The sequence below is a fragment of the Tauraco erythrolophus genome, chromosome 2, assembly GCF_009769465.1.
Source record: "Tauraco erythrolophus isolate bTauEry1 chromosome 2, bTauEry1.pri, whole genome shotgun sequence".
Taxonomy (NCBI): Eukaryota; Metazoa; Chordata; class Aves; order Musophagiformes; family Musophagidae; genus Tauraco; species Tauraco erythrolophus.
Window position 1 is genome coordinate 56430833 of NC_141466.1, and position 14321 is coordinate 56445153.

Genomic DNA, 14321 nt, shown 5'->3' on the forward strand with positions numbered 1-14321 from the left:
GTATAACACACAGGGATTCTGGCTTTACAGGTTCTGGGTACTTCCTAATTCCAAAACTGAGACATGGCTGAGGTTTCCTGGAATGCCATTCACAGTAAAGCAAGCTTCGCCTGAAGAAGCGTTTTTCATTTGTGGTATTAACATGCATTTAATCTTAGTGGCCTGTGATTGCCAGGAGGCAGTGGACAGAGGCTTTTACTGGAGACAGAAAAACCAGGGGAAGCCTTAGAGCTAGTAAAACCAGGTGGGGATAAGGATTGCTCCCTGTTACAACTGGTCTGTTCTTAGAAGAGGAGAGCCAGCTGCTGCACAGCCTCAGAAGGAGCAATGGATGAAGCTTAAGACAAGCTATTTTCTGCTTAATGAGGCTTATTATCTGTTTAGGATGAGACTGAGTTGAAGGTTAGAAACTGTAAAAAGGCCTTTTGATGGCTCATTTGATACACATGACCAGAAGACATATTTGAAGAAGGAGAGGAAGAGTTGGAGGCAGCAAAAATTTTGAGGGGCCTTCACTAACTAGCAGGTGTAGCCACACAAATATTCCAGGCTCCAGCATCTGCTGTTCAGAGACAGCAGCAGACATCGTCAGCTTTGAAGCCCATTTGCCTTGATCAGGTAGAGGCCATCACAAGGAGTGAATTAAATTCTCAAGCTTCAACATTATCCTCATACAGATGCGACTGTTTTAGCCTTACCCCCACCACAGCTGGAATCCACCACCTTTCCTCTCTGTTACTTAAATGGAGCATTCACCTATTCAGATCCAGGCCTTTCTCTCCTAAGTTGTTACTGGCATGGTCATTCAGGTCCCCAACAGGACCTGTCATTCCCCTTTTCTATATCATAACTTATTTGGGATTAGCCTGTTACATAGCCATTCTACAATCATTTCTAGACCCTTAAAATGGCGTTGAAAAACCAGTTGGTTTAGATGCACCTACTCTGACCGATCATGTAGCTTCCTGTCACCACGTCACGTGATGCACCAATATGAGGTTTATTCTTTTTGCGTAACAGAAGGTTTTCCAGACCCAGATGTCTCCTTTCTTAGGTTATATCCTGATAACAAATGAGCTGGATAGCAAATGACACACTGCTGTAGAAAGTCACCTGCCATTCAAGTGGTTCGTGTGAGAGGCAGCGTGAGTGTAATATGCTTCAGAAAGATTTCCAGTGGCCTTTTCTAGATTCTAGTTTCCTGCAGTATACCATTTAGAGGTCCCTCCCTTGAGCCGTGAATATATATATATGAATATATATCTGTTACCCACATATACACGGACTCCTTCAAAACAACAGCAAGGCTCTGTTTTCTTAGTACTTACAACCTTAATATCTGCCAGACCAGTGTTACCATTGCCTATGAAGAGGAGTGGACAGTGCTGATGGAGGCAAAGTTACTAGTCTGGCCTCATTTCATTCTGATGCCTCTGGAAGCCGTGAGAGCAGGAATGTAGGGACACTCAGCTGAAAGCTAATAGCTCTATTTTCAGCAGCGTTCATTTACATCTGTCTCAATTCCCCAACCCAGCTGTACAAGGGATGGTGCAGGTTCAGAGGCAAGAGTCTGGCAGGACCCCAACAGTCCTGACTTTTAGTAGCTTAAGGTACCATAGACTGAACCCTTCTGATTTCAGCAGCAGAAGGAAAACTGGTAATAAGGATGTAGTTTGTTGAGGATGCCTCTGTACTGATTGGAAACTTGTGAGCAGTGAAGAAGTGGATGATGCAGGAGGAAATGTGTCAGACCAGATAAGAGGAGATCAGAGATTACAGAAGATGAGCATCTAGTTTGTAATATCAGAGGCATGAAAACTTTTCAAGTTCAGTTAGTTAATACATAAGAGAGTTTCCAAAATTTGTCCAGAAGAGTACATGATGCCAAGGCTTCCTATGCCCATAATTCCAAACAGGGAGTAGGAACAGAATGGAAAAATGAATTCTTGTTTTGCTGAAAAAAATTGGAGGTGCTTCTGGATCCATTTCTTTGTTTTCTTCAGCTTGACCAAGCTATTTGCAAACACAACAATTCTCAATCCTCCTAGCTTGAAGTATCTAACAAGGCTTGGCAGCACAGAAACAGCATTTTCAGCAGCTAAATAAAATATTTAACTTCTTCCTGACAGATATACCAGAACATTCTGGATTAAAAGAAAAGCATGGCACAAAACCATATCAACTAAACAAGTAAGTTTTTCAGGAAGTAACATGATACTTGGTGGGGAGGACATCATACCCCAGACCACAGTATCCTTTAGGAGTACCTCCAGGTGATTGACATTACTGTGGTTGGGCCTCTCTTTTGTGCTAAATATGGAACTAAATATGGAAGTTCAGGTCTCTTCATGAATCTCAGGACTGACTAAATTGTATATAGATACAAATAATATATAGATACATATATATATATGTTGTATAGAAAGCTAGACTATCTGTCACTTTGCAAGTCACCTTGGGATTGTCAGGAAGAGATAAGTATAATAGATACTTAATGTTATGGCAGCCCAGTAAGCTGCTTGTCATTTTTCAGTTTAATGGCTGGCTTGTTTTATTTGACCATTGTGGCAAGGAGAAAAATCTGTTGTAATAAGTAAGTATAGCTGTCTTTTGTTAGGACAAATAGGTTTGATTTGTGTATCACATATAGGTTGACCTGTTGTATAGAAAGGCCTTGGAGCTCACTGTGAATTCCTGTGAGCACAGCTTGTTCTCCATGGTGTGGAGAACCTCACTCCTGAAGCTTGAATTCCCACTATGCCTACCCTGAGGAAGAACTGTGGGAAATGCTGAAACTAAGGAAAATTGCAACAAGGGAAATTCTGGTTAGATGTTGGGAAAATATTTTTTTACTTTGAGAGTGACTGAGCATTGAGGCAGAGAGATTTTGGAACCTCCATCCCTGGAGATATTAAAACTCAGCTGAATGTGACCCTGAGCAGCCAGACCTAACTTTGGCTCTGAAGATCAGCTCCAGTGGTCCTAACTAACTCTCAGAAGGCCCATCCCTGCCATCTGCTCTATGCAATGAACACAGCATTACTTGCATAGTTAAAGCTTTTTTTGCATGACAAACTGTATTTCTGTGCAAGGCTTTCTGATGAGGTAAATTTTTACCACACAGGGTTTTTGCATAAAAGCTGTGCGTGGTTTTACACATCTAATCACTGGAACTCTACTAGACAAGCACTGCATGTATATGCACAGCATCTCTACGGCTACTTAAAATCTCCATTCAATAAAGTAAAAAATCAGCCCATTGAAAAGCTAAGGGCCTGCACCACAGACCTGAGTTAAAACTCCTGTCAGATTGTGTTAGAGGGAATGTAAATAAGTTAAAACAAATCAAGTGATTTCTAGTTGTCCCTGAAGGGCTGAAGCTACATAAATCTTGTTAGAAACATGTATTTCTGCAAAAATCTGTGTTCTCAGACAGCTCACATACAGCTCATGAGGCTGCCTCAGCTCCCCCTCTTGATGTCTTGCTTAATAAGTCATTGAATATAGAAACCTTGTTCCTTCAGCTCTTCTAGACTGTACTGGTTGGTTCTCTTTTACCCCTGAACAGGCAAGTTCACCTTAAAACCTAATAAACACGTCTCTTAAGGCCAGCTTGGCTTTGCCTGTGTTTTAGTGGAACTTTCAGAATTGTCGATTTTAAAGGTCGGTTGAGACCTTTAAGAGTAAAGAATTGAGTGGAAAAAGACTAAGAGAAAGCAGATATTGAGGGAGTTGAAAAATACAGCAGTGTGTGTGCACCAAGGGAAACTGTGAAAAGAAAGGAAAAATACCAAACATGGCAGTGAAGGTGTCATAACGAGTCCCAGACTAAAACAAAAACACAGAACTCTCTTCTAGCTGCTAAAAAGAAGAGCTTGCTCTGTCCCAGCTGAAACCATGACAGAAGGGGAGCGTTTCAGAGGTTTTATAGGTGTAGATCTCTACTATCTTGCTTGTGTCAGGCAGGTGGAAGCCCAGTCTGGCTGGAAGGGAGCCCACGCACCCAGCCAGCTCCAGTGGTACCTGCCACCCCGGGGTGCTGGCTGGTGGGGCAGGGTGCTGCAGCCTTGTACTGCTCCTCTCGTTTCACCTTGGTCAGTCCTGGCTGGCAGTACACTCCACCAGAGTATTTCTGCACAGTGGCAGGCTGTATTTTTGGCTGGCGGGCAAACTCTGTGTTTACTGTGATTGACTGCTCTGCCTTATCTTGTCCTGAAGGCACAGGCTTCTCCACGTGGCATCTTCTGCACTGGGAAGGCATATAGGACACTATTAAAAATGATAAACTATTAAAAATGATAAACAACAGTGAAGGGAAACTCAGGCTAAAAAAAAAAATGTTATCAGGACTGAACTATACGAGACATTTTGAAAGTATAGCCTGAATATTGGCCGTCGGGCTGTAGACAGTACAGGTAAGGTTGCAGTAAAATAGAAACATATCTGGTTAGGACCAGGATCAGGAAGTCAAAGAAAAAAGTGCATCAATGAGATCCACAAGCAGTGTTATTCTGGAAGTTGTTAGATACAAAGAAGTATATCAAAGACTTAAGGGAACCATCAGTGAGATCAGTGAGACCGAGTCTGGGGAACTGCAGGCTAGTCTGCCTGGGAGACTGGCTTGAACTTCTGGCACTCTGAGCCATCAAAGCCTAAAATACCTGGAGGAATAATCCTGACCCCACTACAAACCATGGCAAGTTTCCCCTGACTTCAATAGAGGAAGGATTTTTGTTCAGTTAGTTCTGGTGAGCAGCAAACGTAAAGTAAAGGTAAAGGCACTGTATGGAGTGGAAAAGCTGAGCTAGTTTTGCTCTCACATGAATCATGAATCCAGGAGAAGGAGACATGACTTAGATGAAGAATAAGTGATTACAAATTGTAATGTACTGTCGCATTAACAACACATTGATACATTACAGATTAACATGGTGGTAAAAAGCTGTTCTGCATAGCCTCGTGAAGTTTTGTTTTAACATATGATAAAAGTGAAGGAGTTAATTTGTGAGTGGCATAGAGACAGCGGATAGGGAACAGCTGCTTACTGTGTAATACAAGAACTAGAGTCAGTCATTAAGAAACAACAGATGAAAATAATAGACGTTTGGTTCAAAACCGAAAATGCAGATACCTTTTCTGATGGGTAGTTACATTACTGAACTCCTTGCTGCAGGATATTTTGAATGGTAAAACTTTAAATGGATTAAAGAAGTGACTGGACAAAGTAATGGAAAGAAAAGGCACTCATGGCTGGTTAGCCATGAACCCTGTCTTGGAAAGTCCCTTAACCACAAAATGATGGGGGCTGAGACTGCACTGGGAAAATGTATCTATTTTTTGTTGTTATTAGCTTCTTCCAAGATACAGAGCTGGATGGCTCCTTAGCCTGCTTTCACATTGCTGTTTTATGTTGTCAAATACCTATCTATCTTTCATTAACAAGTTAATTGTTTTGGGGATGGGGTGTAAAAAGCTTTCCTAGGGCAGTTACCACCAAACTTGTTTGCTTGTAATTTGTTTGTAATTTCTTAGCTTGAGGTGCTAATGGGCGGCTGAACAATATATAAACCTGAATTTATTTGCACCATGACAAAAAAATTGAAACTGCTTTGCTAAAAAAACCTTCAATAAATTGAAATTGTTTTAGAGAAAGGTATCAAAGCAAGGAAGGTTTAGAAAGATGAACTGGAATGACCTGTTTCCTAAGTAATGAGAAAACACTGAGTAGGTAGATGAAAAAAGATGACAAGTATCTGTATACTACAAATATCCGGGTAATAAAGGGTTTTTTTTACTGTAGTATGTGGAAGCAGAAGGAGAGGTAGAAAGAAATTAGAGACAAGTTCATTTAAGCTGTTTGTTGGAAGAGCTACTGAGAATGGCAGAGCCCAGGGAGTGGCCCCTGATGCCAGGGGTTTTCTCTGCATTGGAGATGGAGACAGAAGGGCAGACCTCCTTATTTCCCTTTCCCTGCCACCATTTTTATACTCCTTTCTCTCAGCATTGGTGCAGAGTATGGCCCTAATGAATCCAGAATTATTGCTGGTTATCAGCTAATGCAACGGGTACCCACTAGATGCCACTGTGCCATTTCTCAATCTGTGTGAGACTAGATGCCTTTTGCAGACCGGAGCAGAATATGTTCCTCTCAGTGGCAGCTCTGGTACTTTTAGCTGATGGAGATCTTGGCAGAACATTTGAAGATGTGTATGCGTAGTTTTGTGTGCATATAATCCCACAGAGACTAATGACAACACTGTCATAGAAAACAACAGGGCAGGTTATTCATTAGTGAGGTAACGCTGAAGAGATTGGTGGTTATACAATAGGAAGCAACAGTGGCCATTACTTTTTAAGAGGTTTGTAACATTCCCCTGCAAGCTCTTCGTTGTGCTTAGCCTGAGTTGCCACATGCCTGTGTCTGTGAGCTTGGGGACAGCCAGCAAAATCCTCACTCAGGGCTACCAAGTGAGATTACAATCTCACAAAAGCTCTATAATGCACGTAAGCATGAGTAAAAAGAAGAAAAAAAGTGACATCTTCCATGCCGCAACATATTGCCACCTTTTTTAACATTGCTTCACATTGCCTGTGTTGTGACCTGTTACCTCCTTGTGACACTACCTGTGCTGTCGTATGCAACCTCTTTGATCACTGTTAAGTCAGAAGATTTTAGTGAGGTTTAGAAGGTTCTGGTGGGGATAAACACACTGCTCCAAGCTAAGAGCTTCCCCAGGGCTAAATATCCTTTAGAGAAGATTTAGGGCATTAGTCCTTCGTTTGCTTTGGGATATACCTTCCTGTCCTATTTCAGCTGTAGTTTTGGGCTGACTTTTTCTTTCAACTTGACCCTAATCCTACAGTGTCCCTTGGACAGGGCATCCCAGACCTTCTCCCAGTTACGCCATGTCCAAGAGAAGATACTTTTTGCTGCCCTCTCTGTCTTCTTCCAGCCCTGCTCCAACTGTGGTCTTGCTCATGCTCTCAGACCTAATCCTGACCCTAGCTATTAAGTAAGCCATAGACCAGAGGCCTTGCTCAATCCAGGGGCTAATTATTCCTCAGATAAGAGCTCTAGTAAAGCCAATGCTTTACTTCAGTGTTGAGTTGAGAGGAAGAGAAAGCCCAGAGCTGCAGGAGCAGGGCTGACGGCACTCTTCCAAAGTGACTTCTGGCAGCAGCCCTTAGTTTACATGGAAAGATAATTTCTAGTCCTTAACAGTTGTAGCTTTCAGTTTATCTCTTGGCTCTGAAACGAACTGTAATCCTTGGCTGGACCTTAGGTGAGCTACCCAAGCCTTTCCTCCAGCTAAACAGTGCCATTTCTGCAGCCCGAGCCCTCCTTGGCAGCCCCATTCCAGCTCCATCTCAGCTGCAGCTCTGGGCTGTCTCGGTCTCTCAGCACTCAACACTAGGCTGAGCCGTTGGCCAAAGACCGCTTAGATATGGGGATGAAATCAGTGCCTCTAATTCACTTTAGCTGGTGGATCTCTGACAAGAAACCTTTGTAATAGACTGGTTTTAAAACCTTCTGAAAACCAAACAGTAGAGATTACTCATTATTAAGCTAATACTAAGGAGATGAGAATATGTAAATGTTATACATCGGAAAACACAAAAAAATACTTTTATCTTGTAAAAGGTCTTGTAACTTTCTCCTATGCACTCCATTTTGCTTTTAGCCTTGTTTGCCACATGCACATCTTTGTGAACGTATGGATAGCGAGGGCTACGGTGCAGGCACGTGTTTGTATGGCAGTTCCGTGTATGTTTGATACTGTGACAAAGACAAGATGTGACAGGTACAGAATTTCTCAGGGAGGAAGCTGAAAGGAAACAGCAGCCAGTTTCACTTGAGTCCTTCCAGTACCAAAACATTTAAATATAGTCAATTGAGTGTTAATAGCGTTGTCATTTACAGTAGACCACAGAAGGAGAGCCTGAGCATGAGCAAGGTGGCAACAGAACACAGAACCACCAAAGCTACAGGTGCCCCTTTTGTCTAGCAGCTGGCCAGCCTGACCAGGCCGGTTGAGTGATGAGCCAGAAGCTGGTCATCTCAGATGCACATGTGTATTTTTTACTACTCTGTTTTATTTAGTATTCCAATAATTGATGTACACTATCTGACTAGAACCAGCTAGGGTCCTAACTCAGTGCTGCTCTTCTGCCTACACTTGTTAAACCAATCCAGGTCGGTTTGACTTTCCCTGGAGTGATGCCCTTTATTTTTCAAATATGGGTTCGATTGTCTTTTGAGTTCTGCACTTTTTCATTTGAGTGACAAATGAGTGACAAGCAAGAAATCAAAGCACCTTATCTCCAGACGCCAGCTGGTACTCTGTCTGAAATCAACTGATGGCATTTAGAAATATGTAGACTCTGTATTAAGCATCTGAAAAGGCGTGTGTTTTCCTCATGTTAATGTTTGGATCCTGCTGGATTCTAGTTCTTGCTGTGCCACATGTTTTGTGTGCCAGAATTTACAAGTCTGCAGACTAACTTACCTTGTTTTCCTCTCACTCAGCCTGCCATTGTCGCTAATTAAAACATGTCATCCATGAGAAAGTTAATTATCACTACTGTACAGAGGAGCAGGCTGAGGAGAGGGTATCGCTGGCAGATTAGAGATGTGACATGTTTTTTCTTCGGAAGCTAAAGGTCTAGAAGACTATCTAATTTTTATCTTTTTTATTTTTCCTTTTTTTTTTTTTTTTGTCAGGGAGGATGACTTGGATCAAGTCCTCAAAAGAGTCCTGTAGGCTATTTTCCTAACTAACCTGCTTGCATTGCTTCCCAAAAGTTTTTAAAAAAAGAATATTTGGAAAGTCTCTAACCAGCTGTGCCTGTGCAGAAAGGCATGTTCATTCAGATACTCACACATCTAGAAGGGAATGTGTCTGGGCAAATGAAGAGAGGGAAGGAATAGAAATGGGTGGAATAGTAATCCTCATGCTCTATTTTAGAGATTCTCTGGGAGAGAAATTAGAGGATCATTTGAGACAAGAGAATATTGATTATCTATAAATGCCTGTAGTCAAGTGGAGGCAGAGTCTCTCTTACCAGCTACCCATGTTGGACCCAAAAGTCTTTAAATTAAACTAACATATTACTTTGTATACTTTTTTATTACAAGAAATCAAAATGTTCTGGAACATTTGCACTGTTGTAGCTCGGTGTGTTTCAAAAATTCTTGATTAGTTTGAGTCATGAACTGAGTCAATGGCACACAAACAGCTGTCTTTACTATAGGACGTTATAGGGAAGTGAGAAGTGTGTGGGGAATATGATATTCCCTTTTCTCACTCATGGCTACCACAGGATTGCGGAAGTTCAGTCTGAGCCTGCTACTCCATGCAGTGCTCAGAAAGAGCTGGCAGATGGTGCTGCTTACCTTTGATACACAGCATCTTGTATCCAACTGTTGGTACTGTCAAAACAGTTTGTTCAAACAAGTGCTGTATGCTGGAGAACGGAGATCAAGGGAGGAGGAGAAGAGTAAAAAGGGGTGATGAGAGGTGAGTCTTAAAGTCCTTATGATTTTCATCAAAGATAACACAAGTAAGATTAGTTGGAGCTACTGCATTAGCATGAGAAGTTGCATTGTTTGCTAACATCAAAATTGAAACTCCTGTGTGCAAAATTAGACGTACTGACTAGTATTTTTTTTTAACTGAGTACTCATAAGTTGATGTAGCCATCACTGGCACTGAATTTTACAGTGCTTCAGTAGAAGAAACAGCTCACATTGCCTCATGCTCACTCCCTCGCTGGAGGGAAGGGATGCCATCCAGAGGGACCTTGACAGCCTGGAGAGATGGGCCTGTACACGCCTCATGAAGTTCAACAAGGCCAAGTGCAAGGTCCTGCATGTGGGTCGGGGCAATCCCAAGCAAAAGTACAGGCTGGGCGGAGAATGGATTGAGAGCAGCATGGAGGAAAAGGACTTGGGAGTGCTGGTGGATGAGAAGCTCAACATGAGCCAGCAATGTACGCTAGCAGCCCAGAAAGCCAACCGTATCCTGGGCTGCATCAAAAGGAGTGTGGCCAGCAGGTCAAGGGAGGTGATTCTGCCCCTCTACTCTGCTCTCATGAGACCCCACCTGGAATACTGCATTCAGCAATGGAGCCCCCAGCACAAGAAGGACATGGAGCTGCTGGAGCGAATCCAGAGGAGGGCCACAAAGATGATCCAAGGGCTGGAACACCTCTGCTACGAAGACAGGCTGAGAGAGTTGGGGCTGCTCAGCCTGGAGAAGAGAAGGCTCCAGGCTGATCTTATAGCAGCTTTCCAGTACTTAAAGGGGGCCTACAGGAAAGCTGGAGAGGGACTTTTTACAAGGGCGTGTAGTGACAGGACAAAGGGCAATGGCTTTAAACTGAAAGAGGGGAGATTTAGATTAGATATAAGGAAGAAATCTTTCACTCAGAGGGTGGTGAGGCACTGGAACAGGTTGCCCAGAGAAGTTGTAGATGCCTCATCCCTGGAAGTGTTCAAGGCCAGGTTGGATGAGGCTTTGGGCAACCTGGTGTAGTGGAAGGTTTCCCTGCCCATGGCAGGGGAGTTGGAACTAGATGATCTTTGAGGTCCCTTCCAACTCTAACCATTCTATGATTCTATGATTCTATGTTGTATCACATCATTGTAGGAAATAATGCTGCACTGTTGTCGAAACAATATTATCAAGCTCAAAGCCAGATGTTATAGGTAGAGAAAGGTTATTTTATTTACAAAAAAATCCAGTTTCTCCCATTCTCATACCTTCATGATCTCAAGCACCAAGACGTGTGTGTCCAAGTGGCCTGCCTAGCATTCAGGCATCTAGAAGGTGATCTGGTGGATCAGGTGGGCAAGGTAGGTCTGGTCTAGGTTCCTTGTGGTGAAAAAATGTACAAAGGACCCTAATTACTGAGTAGGCATCATGTCTTCTGCGTTCTCCTTAAATTGATGACTATTTGATAGTTTTGGATAAACTTTTTTGCACCCATAGAAGCTGACGGTGATTTTGATCTTTTGCCTCACCATGCCATTGCATCTCACTCATTAGAATTTACTCATGGTCCTTTGTGTCCTTATGAGGGCATTTTAAGGATCCAGCCCTGTTAGAGTCACAGAATGGTTAAGATTGGAAGGGACCTCTGAAGATTGTCTAGTCCAATACCCCTGCTCAAAGCAGGGTTAACCAAAGCAGGTTGCTTAAGACCTTGTCAAGTTCGGTTTTGAGTATTTCCAAGAGTGGAGACTCCACAACTACCAGTTTTGACCACTCTTTCATTTGTTTTTCTTTTTTTTTCTTATGTTTGAATGAAATTTCCCATTCCTTATCTTCTGACCATCATCTTGTAATGTCTTGAGTCTTTGTTTTATTTTTGATGTAGGCTGTGATTTGTTTTAGGCTCTCCTTTTTTTCTCCAACCCAAGTGTGGTACATGCAGAAGCCGTTGGTAGATATGCTATGATCTTGATGACGTGCTAATCTAGGTGCCATGAATACAAGCCATTCTTATACCTCCATTTCTTCCATGCATTCTGGTGCATCCACATCTGGACATTTCCTTCCTTTCTCCACTGGGACCCATCCTAAAGTTTCTGTTACAAATTTTAACGTCACCAGTCATATAGGGACACTGCATTTAAATTAGGCAAATGTTAGTGCAGAGTCACTAGGTATAAGGGAAATGGACATAGCAGAGTAAGACATTTTCCTTCTCACCAAACTTACAGAAATAAACATAATTGCAGAGAACAGGGCAATATTTCAAATTAAAAAACATGAGTTCTCCTGTCAACTCAGTCTATGACAGGGAAATAAAATCTTGAATGTTAATTTTGGAGGCTGACAATGTAGTAATGAAGGGGAATGCAAGAATGTGTCCATGCATTGTTGCTAAAAGTTGGAACAAGTGGTTTCTTGAATGTTGAAGGACATTTGTTTGATGAGCAGAGTCCTGTATGGATACTAAGAGATTCAAAGGAAGACTTATGAAATTGAGGAGTGTATTTGTCAGTGACTGCTTCAGAACATTTGCTTTATTCAAAGGAATACTACCTGTTCAGGAAGGTTCATGTACATGTAATTACCAAAATTGATCCGTATTCCCACTGTGAAATGTGAAGCTTTAAGAACACAGCATTCTTCATCACTTATGAGAGTTACTTGGGTGAGATGTAAAGACAATGTGTATGTACTTAGCTGATTTTTCCCAATACTGACTAATGCACAGTCTTGAAAGAAGCTTGCAGGACGTTTCACTACTTGAGACCTGAGTGCCACAGTTGTTCACAAAATGCTGATTTTGTGTTTATTGGCTTGTATTCAACTTTGGACTCCACAGAGCTTTGCAGCAATGACATTGGGCTCTCGGATGAGCAGCCACCAATATGCTGCTGCCCTTCAACAGGACAGGCGAGAAAAGGCTGACTGATTAGAGGTTAATTGATTTCAGTGTCCACGTGGAGGCCAGTGACGAGTGGTGTTCCTCAGGGGTCGGTACTGGGACCAGTGCTATTTAACATCTTTGTTGGAGACATGGACAGTGGGATTGAGTGCACCCTCAGCAAGTTTGCAGATGACACCAAGTTGTGTGGTGTTGTGGACACGCTGGAGGGAAGGGATGCCATCCGGAGGGACCTTGACAGGCTGGAGAGGTGGGCCTGTACACGCCTCATGAAGTTCAACAAGGCCAAGTGCAAGGTCCTGCACGTGGGTCGGGGCAATCCCATGCACATGTACAGGCTGGGCGGAGAATGGATTGAGAGCAGCCCTGAGGAAAAGGACTTGGGAGTGCTGGTAGATGAGAAGCTCAACATGAGCCGGCAATGTGCGCTGGCAGCCCAGAAAGCCAACTGTATCCTGGGCTGTATCAAAAGGAGCGTGGCCAGCAGGTCGAGGGAAGTGATTCTGTCCCTCTACTCAGCTCTCGTGAGACCCCACCTGGAATACTGTGTTCAGCTCTGGAGTCCCCAACACAAGAAGGACATGGAGCTGCTGGAGCGAGTCCAGAGGAGGGCCACGAAGATGATCAGAGGGCTGGAGCACCTCTGCTATGAAGACAGGCTGAGAGAGTTGGGGCTGTTCAGCCTGGAGAAGAGAAGGCTCCGGGGTGATCTTATAGCAGCTTTCCAGTACCTAAAGGGGGCCTACAGGAAAGCTGGAGAGGGACTTTTTACAAGGGTGTGTAGTGATAGGACAAGAAATTCTTTACATTGAGGGTGGTGAGGTACTGGAACAGGTTGCCCAGAGAAGCTGTGGATGCCCCATCCCTGGCAGTGTTCAAGGCCAGGTTGGATGAGGCTTTGGGCAACCTGGTGTAGTGGAGGATTTCTCTGCCCATGGCAGGGGGGTTGGAACTAGATGGTCTTTGAGGTCCCTTCCAACCCTAACCATTCTATGATTCTATGATTCTATGAATCAACAGACCTACTGTGCTCAGGTGGAGGATGCTTAGACCCCAAGGCTTCGGTACATTAAAGAGAGGCCTGTTTTTACATAGCTAAAGCCTCTTCTGAAATTTTACTGACAGGGCTACAATACAGGAGACAGATGATGGATTGAAATATCTGCCTCTTATCATCTAAGTTTCAAATTTATGTCTTTAGCCTTTGGAGGTGCTAAAGAAATATTGAAATAAACAATATGATCATACCAGCTGGGCACACATGGAAGTGTGATTAGAGAGAGGTCAATATACAAGTACACGTTATTAGGAGGTGAGGTATAATTTGTGCAAGTATCATTATTGTTAGAACCTCTCTTTGAACCTCTGAGCCTGTGCAGCTCTGATGTTGCACTCTGGCTCTTTGCTCTTGTAGTCATCTGCTCAGGATATTTCTGTTAAACTTCTCAAAAAAGCCAGGTCCTTTCCTTACACTGCTGTATATGAAGACAGGAACACCAACAGTGAATGCAAAATACGATGCCTAGATTTCACAAAGGGGAATAACTGATGGTTAGTTTTATGTTATATTTTTAGCCTGAAACATATAAGGCAAGTTTTCCTCTTTTTACCATCAAATTGATCAATTTCAATGTAATTACAGCAGAACTGCTGAGGGGAGATCATGACTCTCTTGGCTTCATTGCTTTGCGTTGTTGATATACTGCATTTATACAACTACTAGTAAACTCAACAAAACCTGGATCGTTTTTTGGCCTTGAGACCAATTGACCTGATCTGACCACTTCCATGCTATGGAGCTCTTCAGCTTCTGAAAAATGTTTTCTCCATCTGAATTGATCCCTGGCTTGCATTAACTCCAAAACTGAACATCACTCCAGGGAAAGTCAAACCGACCTGGGTTGGTTTAACAAATGTAGGCA